The following is a 13,436-nucleotide window of genomic DNA, read 5'->3' as shown; positions in this document are numbered from 1 at the left end:
GGGACAAGTCAGAATCCATTAAACCTCAGTGGCCTCAACTGTAAAATCAGTGGCTGGATTAGACTCTGTGTTCCTGAAACAATGGCACGTTGTTTCTTTTCCATAGTGATACCAGGATGGCAGTGGTGGTTCAGTGGTAGAATTTTCACCTTCCACGCAGGAGACCCGGGTTCAATTCCTGGCCAATGTACATACCTCTTGCATAGCTGCCATTCATCTGTCAGTGGAGGCTTGTGTGCTGCTATGATGCTGAACAGGTTTCAGCGGAGCTTCCAGACTAAGACGGACTAGGAAGAAAGGCTTGGTCATCTCCTTCTGAAAAATCAGCCAAAGAAAACCCTATGGATCACAACGGTATGACTCAGGACTGGGCAGCATTTCATTCCATTATACATGGGTTCGCCAAGAGTCTTGGTAGACTTGACAGCTGCTAACAACAATAACAGTGATACCAGTGCTAGGCACACTGTTGATAATTAACAAAAGCCTGTTAAATAAAGTAATTTCGGAAATTCTAATTGGGTCTCCAGGAAATTTTATTCTCTTTTAACTGAATTATAGTCCTCCTCTCTCAGGGAAGCTTATCCTTTTCCTAAAGGGTCTGCAAGGCACTAAGTACCCATTAAGCGTAAGGAGACTGGGTCCAGGAATTTGTCTGTGGGTTGAATCCCAAAGATAATGGCGGAGGTGGGTTCTAGGCATCTTTAGTTATTTTCATCTGATGTCATGCAGGTGGACTGCGGTCAAGGGTACTTAAAGAAAAGTGCTGACCTCAAACTGAAGGCTCTTCTTTTTATTTGCCTTTGATAATCCCTTGCTCTTATATTCACTCCCCAAAAGTCCAAAGGTAAAGACTCCTCCAAACTTAACACCACACTTCCTAAATGTAACACCAAATTCTTCTGAAAATGGCCAAGTGCTAAATGTGTTTTTGTTGCTGTGTGCTGTCGAGTTGATTCTGACTCATACTGACCCTAAGGGACAGAGTAGAATAGTCCCACAGGGTTTCCAAAGAGCGGCTGGTGAATCTGAACTGCCGACCTTTTGGTTAGCAGCCTAAGCTCTTCTTAACCACTGTAGTATTTCCGGTTGGATACACAAGAAACTAGTAGTAATGTTCCCCTTGGGGAAATGGGGGACTAGGGTCAGCAGCAGGAGGCTTATTTACTTGTTATTGAGTCCCTTTATAGCTTTTGAATTTTGTTCTATAGGAATATATTTATTTGAAAAGTCAATTAAAAAATAAATAAATTAGATGTGCTGAATCATGCTTTAGGTTGACTGTATCCATTGCGTTTCAAAGCATTTTTCTGTACTCCTTAATACTGCTTACCTTTACTCCTTATAGTCGGTGTTCAATGAATGTGTTTAAATAAAGAATATTGTAAACATCTATTACAAATTAAGTTTTGGGAAAGGTGATTCTACAACTTTTACAGGCTTTCCATTATTCAAGTAAAAATATTACTGAGGAAAAAAGTTATTGGGAACAAATCCATTGATACCAAACTAGTAAGCATCAGGAAACGTAAGATAGATACACTTAGATGCAAAAAGTAATAGTGCTCAGTCAATCAAAGCAAGGATTTACATTAACAGCATAGTAGTGACAAATCTTGCCAGTACCACCTCTACTCATTAGCTGAAAAGTAGTTACTGCACCCTAATTTCCTCTTGGATTCTAAAGTTAAGCAGTCCTCACAAAGAGAAAGCCATCCGTAACATTCACTCACCAACCACTCATTGTAAACAACTAAAAGATCATCAAGAAAGTCAGTTGCAAAGTCTTGCAACAGGTCCACGTCATTATGTATTTTATTCCATATGATTCATAAATTACTGATCTGCTGACAAGGTTTCCCAATTTAATCTTGATCACCAAGGACCATTCATGGCCATCCATTTTTCATTCTTTCAAGTATTTATTGAGCATCTGCTATGTCCTAGGCACACTGTGAAAGAACTAGGAATATGGGCCTTAGCCCCAGGGTGTATTTTACTTTTTCTCCAGGGAACACGTCTTTCCTTGGTACATGGCAGGTATTTAGTACCGTTATTGAAGAAAACCATATACAGCAGGCATAGCATATTGCTTTGATACTCTCTCACCAAATTGTCAGATTTGAAATCCGAGGTCTTCCTGCCCAATTTAAAATCTGTGACAATCAAGAAGTTCAGGCAGGGAATTAAAGTGTCAGCTATACCTGTAGTTACTTGTTATGATCCATGAATCAGATAAAACTCACCAGAACACTGTACTACAGAAAGGATGAGCCGCCTATACAAGTAATCACAAATTGATGTTTTTTAGTGCTTCTGCATACACGGATATTTCCACAGCTGCTAAATCAACTACTGCAGAAGTACACGCTGTGCACAACATCTACAATTTAGTAAAGCTGGAAAGAATTTTATTTTTGTAAAAACTAAATGGGGTGTGGCTCATTTTCTTGCCAAAGGGCTATTTTATTCCAAGGCACTGGTGTCTGGTGACCTTCATTTATAGGCTGAGCAATGTTCTATTTAAGTAAAATTAACTCATTGTGGGCTCTTTTTTTAGGATACCGTAATTATTGCAAAGAAATAAGAAGGTTTAAGTTTGATTTGTTCTTAGTTTAGATTTGGTTATATTTGGTCATAAGTGAATATCTTTGTTCACACAAGGTTTAAATTTAAGAATTATTTTATGTTGAGGAAAAAGGCCATATTTAAGTTCATTTTCTACATAGAAGAATACTTTTAGCTTTCATGACATCCAGTATTACCTTTGTGTCTTTCTCTTCTACTAGAATGCAGGAGTATCTTATCCATTTTTGCAGTCCTACCACCTGACGGTCTTCATAAAATGTGTTAGCTGAATGAATGACATCATTCTACAAAACTGGTTAATTAGTAATCCATCTGTAGTTTGTACTCCTCAATATATACTTGAAAACTTTGAGCAAATTTTAAAGTTTTCCTGGGTTTCACACCTATTTATTAATGGCCTGTGTGCCAACTTTTACATAATACCTACATAACTCAGGAGCCCTGGAGGCACAGTGGTTAAAATCTCGGCCGCTAATCAAAAGGTCTGCGGTTCGAATCTACCAGCTGCACCTGGGAAAACCCCATAGGGCAGTTCTACTCTATCCGATAGGGTTGCTATGAGTCAGAATCTGCTCGAAGGCAATGGGTTTGGTTTTTTTTTTTTTTTTTTTTTTTGGTTACATAATTCAAGATTCTTGACTTGATATATCAAACTTCCTTCATCCTTGTACAATTCTGATTTCTGCTGGCACCTACATATATATTCTAGTTTGCTTTTGTTCTGAGGAGTAACAAAAGCTGGAATGCTTTGAATTAGGATAAGACACCAAATGAATTGTTTAGCTTATATTTTTAAACATGTAAATCTATCAATGTTACTTTTTTGTTATCTATACCTAATGATAATTTGGATATATTTGCTTTTTTAATTACCATAAGATAAAATATAAAATTTTAATTATTCATAAGCACTCAGAAAAATGATTTCACTGTAGTTTTAAACTGGAGAGCCACAAACTGCTCAAAATATTTGTTGAATGTGTCAATGTCCTTCATTCATAATTTCCTGGCTTTTGCTTTTGAAAACTTCCACAAAAGGAAATAATGGGCATCATAAATTTAAGATTACTATGTTTTGGATTCACTCATTTCGAAAATCTACATGTAGTCTTGGAAAGATACCAGTTTAATTTCAACTGTTCTGCTCTCTCCAGCATTTTGGATTTTGACTAGTTTGTCTGTCCGTATTTCTTTTCAAAGGTAAACATTTCCAACATTCACGTAGAAACACTGAGGAACTTAATTTTTTTTTCTTTCCTCAAAATCAGGGATCGACATTACGTATTCTTCCATCCTGATCTAAGCTACATTTGTTAGTAGCAGATGAGTTTATCATTGTGTGTGTAATGTATTTTAAAATCACGTTTCCAATTTTCAAAGACTAGTTGTTTAGACTGCTTGATGGCATACCCTCAAAAAAGACTAAATTAAATGATAAACAGGTTTCTTAACTAAGCCAAGAAGCTTCTTCAACCTGAACATTGTGAAAATCTTCTACTTTTACAAGGAAAGGCAATGTTTTCACAATGCCATCTAATAAAATCTTAAAAAGTAAACTATTTTTGAAATCCTGAATAGTGATACTTAAGGAAAATTGTTTAAACTAGAGGAAATGAAGAGGTAGAGTAGATATAGATATATGACAAGGATCACCTAAGGTGACACTAGCATTCCATCTGTAAACGGAAACATTTACTGAGCACCAACTGTATGCTACTTGCTTTAGAAATATTCTCATTTAATTCTAAGGAAAACACTGAAAAGCAAGTGGTACTATTCCCATTTTATAAATGGGGAAATTGAGGTTTACAGAAGTTGAGATACAACTCAACTGAGCTATAAAATGGTAAAGCCACTGGAATTCATGTCTTATGTTAAAACTCATGCTGACTATCAAACCTAACATGTACACGATCCCCCTAAGAAGTAATGAAAGAAGGCGGTAGGAACAAGTTGTTGAGTCAGACAAGCCTTCCGTATCACTTCTGGGTCATTATGGAAGCCCAGATCATTCTGATCCTTACGCTGGTGAACTGGGAGACAGAGGGAAATACCAGGGAAGGGACTGTTAATCAGCATGAAATAAGTTTAGGGAGGGATATGAAATGTACAATGAGCCATTCGGATATACAAAATATTTGTTAAGTCAAGTGCTTACAATGTAGGGAGTCACCACATACTGAACCAGACACAAACTAAGTGGCAATATTTGAATTTTTCCTACTGTTGGATCTGTCTTGTTATATTATGTAAGCAACCTGAAAGAAATGTTATAAAACTTTGAATTTAACTGTGGTGATGTTAAAGTAATTGAGAAGCCCAATAGCCTGAGACAAAAAGAGCCCATCAACAAACACAGTTATTTAAACAACTCCAGGATTAAAGGTTTCTTTAGGATATAGAATATTTAAGGGCACAAGTAAGCTCTGTATGCTTGAACTAAGTTTTACAGAACCTGAAATCTAAAAGCTATTTAAAAACAAACCTGTCTCCCTCCCCCATTAACAGTTCCTTTTCAAAAAATAGAACTTCCTATGATTGTACACCCCACAGGATTCTACTTCATCCTGCTTCACACCTGCAAACTAGATCAGAGGAAACCAAAATATTCCAAGACATATGCTTTACTTAAACCAGTTCCAGTTTAGAATCACATATAATACACTATTTAAAAGAACCGGGTTTTGTTTTGTTTAGTACCTCAGTTTGAAATTTCAAGGCTATCTTTTTGTTTAAGCCAATGTTTAAATTTCAAAGACTGTCAAAGGAATTCATCTTTAAAATAAAAAATCTTTGCAATTTCCTTTTCAGATTATTTATCGTAAAGATATCATAGAGTCACAAAATGATTCTTCCCTAGGATGGTAATTGAAGCATTATCTGTAAAAGACATGGAAACAACCTAAATGCCCAACACTGTGGAATTAGTGAAATAAATTATGAAGTATCCATTATGTAGAATGAACAGTAACTGGATAAACATTTTCAAAAATATTTAATTACATGAAAACATGTTCATAACGTAAAAGTGAAAAGAAAAGGATAGGAACTATATATACAATATAATCTCAATTTTTAAAAAGTATATATAAAAGAAACATAAAAATATGAACAGGTGGTACAATTATGAGTTATTTTCACTTTCTTTATAAACTCTTTTATACCTTCCTCTAAAATATTTACAATGAACTTGTAATTTTTAATCCAAAGCAAAGTAATTAAAAAAAAAACCTTAAACACATACTACTTTAGGTACTTTCCTAGTAGACAGTCTAATTCATACATATTGAATATTATCGCAATAGGATACACCCTAGGAAACATTTCATATTGTTTTTACCTCTGAGTAAACACTCTGCAGCATGGTCTGGAAATTCTCCCTGACCTAAAATACAAGCCCCAAAATGCTGAAGAGCACAAGAAATGGCAAAAACGGAAACGTACCAGTAAGTTCAGAAATAAAGAAAAAAATCTTTAAAAATTGCATTTCTCTATGGAGACAGTTATTATTAAGTGTCAATAACAGAATGTCAATCTGAGTGTAACACTATGTAATTAGAGCACATAGTGCAGAGCACAAGATGAATATTTACAGCTATTATACTGCTCTAATAAAATTCTTTTTACAGAAAATATAAGCCAACATATATCACCTTAGAAATCGGAACTGACTCTATGGCGATCAGACGGGTTTAAGAGATCACGAGTGGTATTTTCAATAAATGGGTTACAGGAAAAAAAAAAGTTTTGTTATTTAATCTTGTAAACCAGAGATGATAGAAATAAGAGGTCAGACTTCACAAAAGAAAATGATTTTTAGTAGCAAAAAGAACCCACTCTTCTGAACCAGTTATATGATACCAGGTTATTTTCAAGAAAAGTAATTTAACTCAGGGCTTTCTGCTTATTTCATTTTAATTAAATGATCACTTGATAAATGATAGCTTGACAAATTTTATCAAATATAGTTTTAAACAATGCAATAAAAAACAACAACATGGTAACTCAATGAATGACAGAGTTAAAGAACCATCATATAACTGGCAAGATGAGAATAAACACAGAAAATTAAGTTCAAGTTCATAGTTTTGAGGGTGGGGAGTTAAAAATGACCTCAGAAGTTATCTAGTCCAACACATTTGTTTTTCAAATGATGGTCTACATTAATATCTCACATTTTTTCTGTTATTCATTATGCAATTTTCCATATCTGTATGCTGTCCTTCTTTAGACTGCAATTATGAGGGGAAACACTTGATTTTTAGTGAGTAATTTTACACAAAACTTCTTATTACAGACAATCACAAAAGTAAGAATGAAGTGTGATAAGCCAATACACCCTACAGGCAGTTCCCAGGTTACAAATATGAGGTATTTTCCTAAGCGAGCTACGTTAATTTTTTTTAATGTAAAAAAAAAAAAAAACGGCACAGTGGTGCTTATGAAAATACTTCATGGGGGGAGGGACTAGTTGGCAGATGTAGAAGGCATGCATTATTTGCATAAAAATATGGTATATTAAAAATCTGAGTTAAATGCACTGGTTCATAATAACGAACACACGTACTACTTTATGATGTTCATGAAAACTTTTCGCAGTTTGAAAGTGTTTCTTAAGTGTTTTATGTACACAGAAACATAAAAAAGACATACGATATACTAAGACAAACATCTGACTAACTGACACTAAATAAGAACCGTAGGTACCTGTGTTCCGACTTACCTACAAATTTGACTTAAAGACAGACTTGGGAACGGATCTCGTTCATAACCCGGGGACTGCCTGTACAATGATTGCCAGTGAAGTCCAAAATACTACTCAGTAGATCGTTAAAAAAGGAAAAAGCACCACCACATTCATGGCTTTAACAGGCTATGCTGCACAATACTTGAGGGAAGAAATATTTAAAAATTCATATATATACATACAGGTTTGTATTCTCTTGTTAGCAACCATTTCTCTTATTTTTCACTCTATTTCTCCTTTGCTGGTAAAAATTGGATGGCTGGAGAATATTTAGACTAGTAAATATGTTGCAAGACTTAGGTGATGAGAATTCTACCATCTCTGCAAACTTGTTAAAGCCTTAATTTTTCTACGATATACTACCACAGTAATACTTTGAATTTATATAGCACCTGTCTGCTGAAGAGCCAAAGCTTCACATAGCTCACTTATCCTTTCAGCATGCCCGTGAAGCAAACTGGAAACAGATGGCTTAAAGAAAAGTAAAATCCAGATATGAACACAGAGAAACTCAATGATTTACTTAATGAAGCCTACCTGTCCAGACTGCAGAGGACTAAACGATCCTGGATTGCACACTCAGTGCCTTTTCCAGTAAACAACACTACTTTCTGATCATAAACCAAATTTCTAAACTCTTCAGAAAAACTAGGCTTTCTCATACTATAAAATCAGTAGGTTTAATACGCCAAGAATCCTTGCTAAAGAATGATAAAAATGATGCCTCTATATTTAAGAACTAACAAACAAAAAACCCAGCAAACCAAAAACCTTGAGCCATTCCCTCATTTTATAACTGAGAAAATGCATAGTGTCTGGCGTATGTATGTACTCAATTACTGTTTGTTATTAATGTAACAATTTTAAGTGACTTTCTCAAGGTCAAACTATTAAGTCAGTGGCAGAGTCAGGTCTAGAATCTAGTTCTCCTGAGGCCAAATTCAACATACTTTCCCCCCGGTATTTTATTTTTCATTTAACAACAATGCTTTTTCATCCCTAAAACAATTTTTACTCACTGATATTTGTCTTTCAAATGCTAAGAATAAAGCAAATTTGGTATTATTAAACTTACTGTGAGTTCTTTGAAAATGCCTCATCTCCATAACTACAATAAATTGGCCCAAGTCAGATCAGACCTTCTCCTGAGACTGACATCTCATGATTAGACTTTTTTTTATATTTCTAAGTCAAATTTTAACCAAAGCTCTCGTAAGTAAAAATAGCTAGCTCTGACCACTGATATCTAAAAGAGCTTCCAACATTGTAATACATCCCAAAAGCTTTAGAAACCTCCAATACATTGAACATACACTGTATTGTATATCCCTCTCTAGAATAATTATACAGACTTGATACATGACCCAGCTGTTTTCTTCTAAACTGGGTTTTATTATTTTCACAGATCCAATTTTTTCCCCTCTGGATTACTTTTCGCCAAAAGAATAACTGTCACTTGAGCAAGTATGAAATGACATTAAACACAGATAGCCAAGTTGTCATGTATTAACAGATGTTCATTTTCAAATTCTATTTTATACCAGCTACTTTTGTAATTTATAGCAAAAAGCAAAAACAAGAAACCTTTTGGCATACACATTCACTTAGAATATGCGAGATCAAACACAATAGCAAGTTGTACTAAGAAACCATGTCAGTCTATTTCTTGGAAAGCCAAGTAGAAATAACGCCTAAAATAGAATTTGGAATAATGGCAAGTGGACTTTCTTCTTTTTTCTTGTCAGTTTTACCAAAAAGAATCACTTTAGTGCTAAGGCCCATGGCCAAGCTACCCCTTTTCTTTTCAGTAACAGTCATACTGTTTGCCTAGGAGCAAAATTTAATTTGGTTTTGAATAGTGTCCTGGATACTGACATCCTGCCAATATAAACAGTCCAGGTCAAGTCTAATATGCATGCAACCATTTGTAGAAAAGAAACAATCTCACCCAAAATATTGCTCACTAGTTATACTTAATCCTTCTACCCAAAATGCCATCAGCCTAGTCGTTTTTAGCAAATGAATCTAAATGATGGCAGGAGACTAGAGACCTTGAACTTCAAAGTTGACTGTGTACAGTCAAGGTAGAGCTTAAGTTCTCTGGCTCCCCACTTTCATTTTACAGGTAAAGAAAGGAGTTGATAACTTGCTGGCTCTAACAGCAGGAATTAAAAATTATACTCACAACCCCTAATTTTAATAAAAACTTTGGTTCATTAGATCATACCACTAAAAATAAAATGAAGCCAGCAATATTTAGAGTAGTTTTTAAATAAGTGGGCATCCCAAGACAATTAAATGCTGTGGACTGAGAGCCCTAGGGAATGATTCTACTTCAACCTGATTTCATGATATTTACAAAAATAAGCTCACCTCCCTACCACTTTAACCTAGTTGGATCCCCCTCTTTTTGTTGAAGTTAAACGTTTAATAGGGGTTCAATCTAAAATTATATTATCACCTCACTTCCACTAGGGGGGTCTGTCTACCACTGTAGTTAACTTCAGTTTAAATCCATTTCCAGCTAATCTGTGCCACCAGGCTAGCCTTGGGGTCAGAACTATGTTTTAAAGTGTTCTACTTTTTAGGCTCAGAAACGGAGGCACAGCAAAAAAAAAAAAAAAAAAAAAGGAGTGCTCAAGTTATTCAGAGGTTGCTGCAGCAGACGAAGGGTTTTTGGCTAAAGCATACATACAAAACCAAAATCTCTAAAATGTTCCCAGTTTCATTTGTACAGCTTCTACCCTAGTTGTTTTCAAGCCTGAATGTGTTATCGACTGGATCTATTTTTGAAAATAATTAAAGCTTTTAAACTCCTGACCTCAGAGATTCCTCTGCCCATATCTATACCCTGCAATATATAATCTGCACGGCAAAATTGCCACGTTATGCCAGCAGCAACCTTAACTTGGGCCACATGGGCGGATATTGGTCAATATAGGAAAGTTGTTTCAGTGTCCTCTCATTATTCCGCCAAACCATGACAGGCAAAACCCCAACCAGCTCGTTTATCAAATTTAGTGTCTACTGTTTTTGTGTGTGACATCTGATTCAAGTAATTCCAAAGCACAATTAACTGATGGCTGAATTTTGTCAAGAGATTATCCACACCTTCCAGTAGATGCCTAATACAGAGAACGGTTCAAATAGAATACAGGCCACAGCATGGAATATTGACAGAGCCTTTTTAAACACTGTCATATGGGATATGGCTTCAAATCTAGCATTTAGGAATGCAATAGGGATTGAGCAAAGGGATAATTTTCCTAGAAAATAATAAATATCTTTAAAATTGAGAAAATCCATTAACTAGACTGAACGGGAGCAGGGACGATATATGAACAACTCCCAGCACAAACATATTCCAAGCCCCTATTTTAAAAACAGTTCCTGTTTTTATTTTGGATAAAATCTGAACACCAAATTCTCTTTCTGCTCCCTTTATCTAAATCTAAGCCGAATTCCCAGAGTTGAGGCTAGTTCACCCCACCCCCACCCGCTTTTCTGGTCGAGGTAATTGTTGGAATATGGGCCTCAGCCATTATATTCGTTTTAAAGTCAGAAGAAGTCAAGTGGCCATTACCCTAGGGGCATCAGAGATTTGGGACACGTGACGCCAACTGGCATGTGTGGGAGTGCGGCCACTTAGCTGGAATTCACTGTAAACTACCTCTCCAAGACCAAATTCAGGCTCTCAAATACATTGTGACACCCAGTAAAGTGGAGTAAGGACTTCCCTTCAGTACTTCTTAATTTTATCTACGTTTCTACTTACTATGCCAGGCCCCCCTCTCCACCCCACCCCCAGTCCAGGCTCCCAGCATCCTGTCTTATTCTAAAAGGTGAGGCTCTCCAACCCAGTTCCTCCACCGTCTGCATCAGTGGGGATGTTATGCAGCTCAGGTGAGGAGCAAGAAGCATCGCCTTTTGGGAAGTGTCAGACACTCCACCTCCCGGGCTGGGACCATCTCATTCCTTGGACCCCAGTCGGCCTTTGGAACCGCCAGCACACACAGGAGCAGCAGCAACTTTGGGACTGGCGAGAAGCCAGGGCGGGGGTGGTCAGCGTCCGCAGGCCTCTCATTAGAGCGTTTAAGTACTACGGGTGGACAAAAGTAAACACCAGCAAGTGCAGCTGTGTGTCTGGGGAAGGGGATCACCCCTCTCCCACCTCCCCTTTGGTTCTGCCTCCCAGGGAGCCCCTACAGAACCCCTCCCCGTCCCCCCCCCGTTCCTCCCCCCCGTCCCCGGGTCCTGAGCAGCCGCTGCTCCGACGGCGCACTCTGGGCTGCGGAGGCAATGGAACCGAGAAGGGAGCAAGGAGGCTGCGTGGGGTCTGGCGCGAGTAGGGCGAGGAGAACGGAAAGGTACTGCCCTAATGGCCCAGAGATGTTCTGCTACTGAAAAAAAAAAAGTGCTTACTCATAGGGAGACGCGGTGCGATCGCGATCGCTAACGGCAAGGGCAGACGGCAGGCAACCGGAGCCGGGCTTCTTCCTAAGGCCTCGGCACCCCCTGGAGCCCCGAGGTCGGTGAAAGCCCGCGGGGTCAGCCGAGGCGGGCGGACGGGCGGGAGGGCGAGCGAGGGCTGGAGGCGACGCCGCCGCCGGCTCCCGGGTTTCCTGAGTCCGGGGGGCGGAGGGGGGCGGGGGGTTGGCTGGAATGGAGGAGGACGGCAGAGGGAAGCTCGGCGCTCTGTTTTCACTTCGGGGCCACAGCCGCGGAAGGGGAGAAGGGCAAGGGGTGGTGTCAAGGACTCCAGCCCAAGGCTGGCAACAAGTTAAGAGCAACTAGTGAGAAAACACCGTCTTTGAGAGTTAAGGGGACGAAACGTGTTCGCGGCGGGTTGGGGGGACCCTCTGTCACTCCCATACATCCCTGCTGCGAAGGCTCACCTTGGCGCCCGAGGCTCCCACGGAAAATTCACCGACCTACTCTAACCCTCGCCCCAGCCTAGCCCCAGCCGTGCGGAGCACGTTCCCTCTGAAGTTCGGGAAGATGCTCTCCCCTGGACCCACTCCTGCCGACGGCCGGGGAACGCGCTCCCCTCGTGCCCGCCCGTGTCTACAAAGCACTTACGTAAAGTCGCAGAGTCCAGGTCCGGCCCCACTGCCCTCAGACCAACGCACTCACACAACTTCTGCCCCTCGGAATCTTTGCGGCTCTGGTTCTACAGCTAGCGAGCCCTCCCCCTGCCAGCCCCCTCCGCCCCTCGGCCGCTGCCATTGGCTCGGGTGGTGCTAGCAGTCGGCCTGGGAACCAGGAAGGGGATTGGACCACGAGCTTGTCACATCAACTGGGTGGGGACCTGGGAGAACAGGCTCGGGGATGGGCGCCCTGGAGGGATGCGGATAGTAACTCTTCGGCCCGGGAGAGGAGACTGGTCCCCCCCGCCCCCGGCCGGATTCTCCCCAGCCTACCTGGGCTAAGACGAAGTTAGAAGCCCACAGTGCCTGGCTGGGAGTACATGTTCAAAAAATCTTGTGGAATAGATGAAAAGATGGGAATGTCGGGAAAGGGAGTTTGAACGTCACCAAGCCTCTGTTTAAGTCTATGGAGGGTACATTTCCTCCCCAGAATCCAGAAGACAATCTCGGCATGGGAAGGGACATTATTAGTTTTATCTGCTGCAATCAGCCCAGGTGCTGAACACCGCAGACAGAAAACCTCAACGATCTTTCTTCACCTTAAGAGGTCAAGGGATCAGAATATGGTCAGAATATGGGCAAGGCGGGGCCCTCAAGCCTTTGGCTTCGTGCCAAGTATATTGTTGACCAAAATCTAAGTGGGGTATGTTTGCTCATGCGGAAAGCGGTGAGAGGTGGAAGTGGGAGGGGATGGTGGAAGTAACTTGTGTCCACTCTTGTACAGCAAATAGGTGTCCATTCTCATCAGTCTCCTCTCACCAGAGAAAACTTGGAGACATGCTTCTGCTCCCAGAGTACCATTTCTTCTCCTTCTCTGCCCACGAGATTGCCTCGATGTCAAAGCTGACCTCTTTCATTAATATACTCTGAGGTTTCCTCTGCTTTTTTGCGTTCCATCCTTTGGCGCACTCCGGGTCCAAAATCAGCTCAGATGGCCAGGGTTTGAGGAATTC

General features: G+C 39.7%; 1 protein-coding gene across 1 annotated transcript in view; it reads right to left on the bottom strand.

Annotated features, from left to right (window-relative positions):
* The window catches only part of PLS3 (plastin 3), a 94,563-nt gene extending 81,737 nt beyond the window's left edge, over positions 1-12,826 (bottom strand). The window contains exon 1 of the mRNA XM_004379791.2: positions 12,416-12,826. The gene's annotated coding sequence lies outside the window, so the exon portion shown is untranslated. The remainder of the gene's footprint in view (positions 1-12,415) is intronic.
* Between the last annotated feature and the right edge of the window lie 610 nt (positions 12,827-13,436).

Source organism: Trichechus manatus, unplaced genomic scaffold (genome assembly GCF_000243295.1).
Source record: "Trichechus manatus latirostris isolate Lorelei unplaced genomic scaffold, TriManLat1.0 scaffold00068, whole genome shotgun sequence".
Classification (NCBI taxonomy): Eukaryota; Metazoa; Chordata; class Mammalia; order Sirenia; family Trichechidae; genus Trichechus; species Trichechus manatus.
This window is presented reverse-complemented; position numbering and strand designations above follow the sequence as displayed.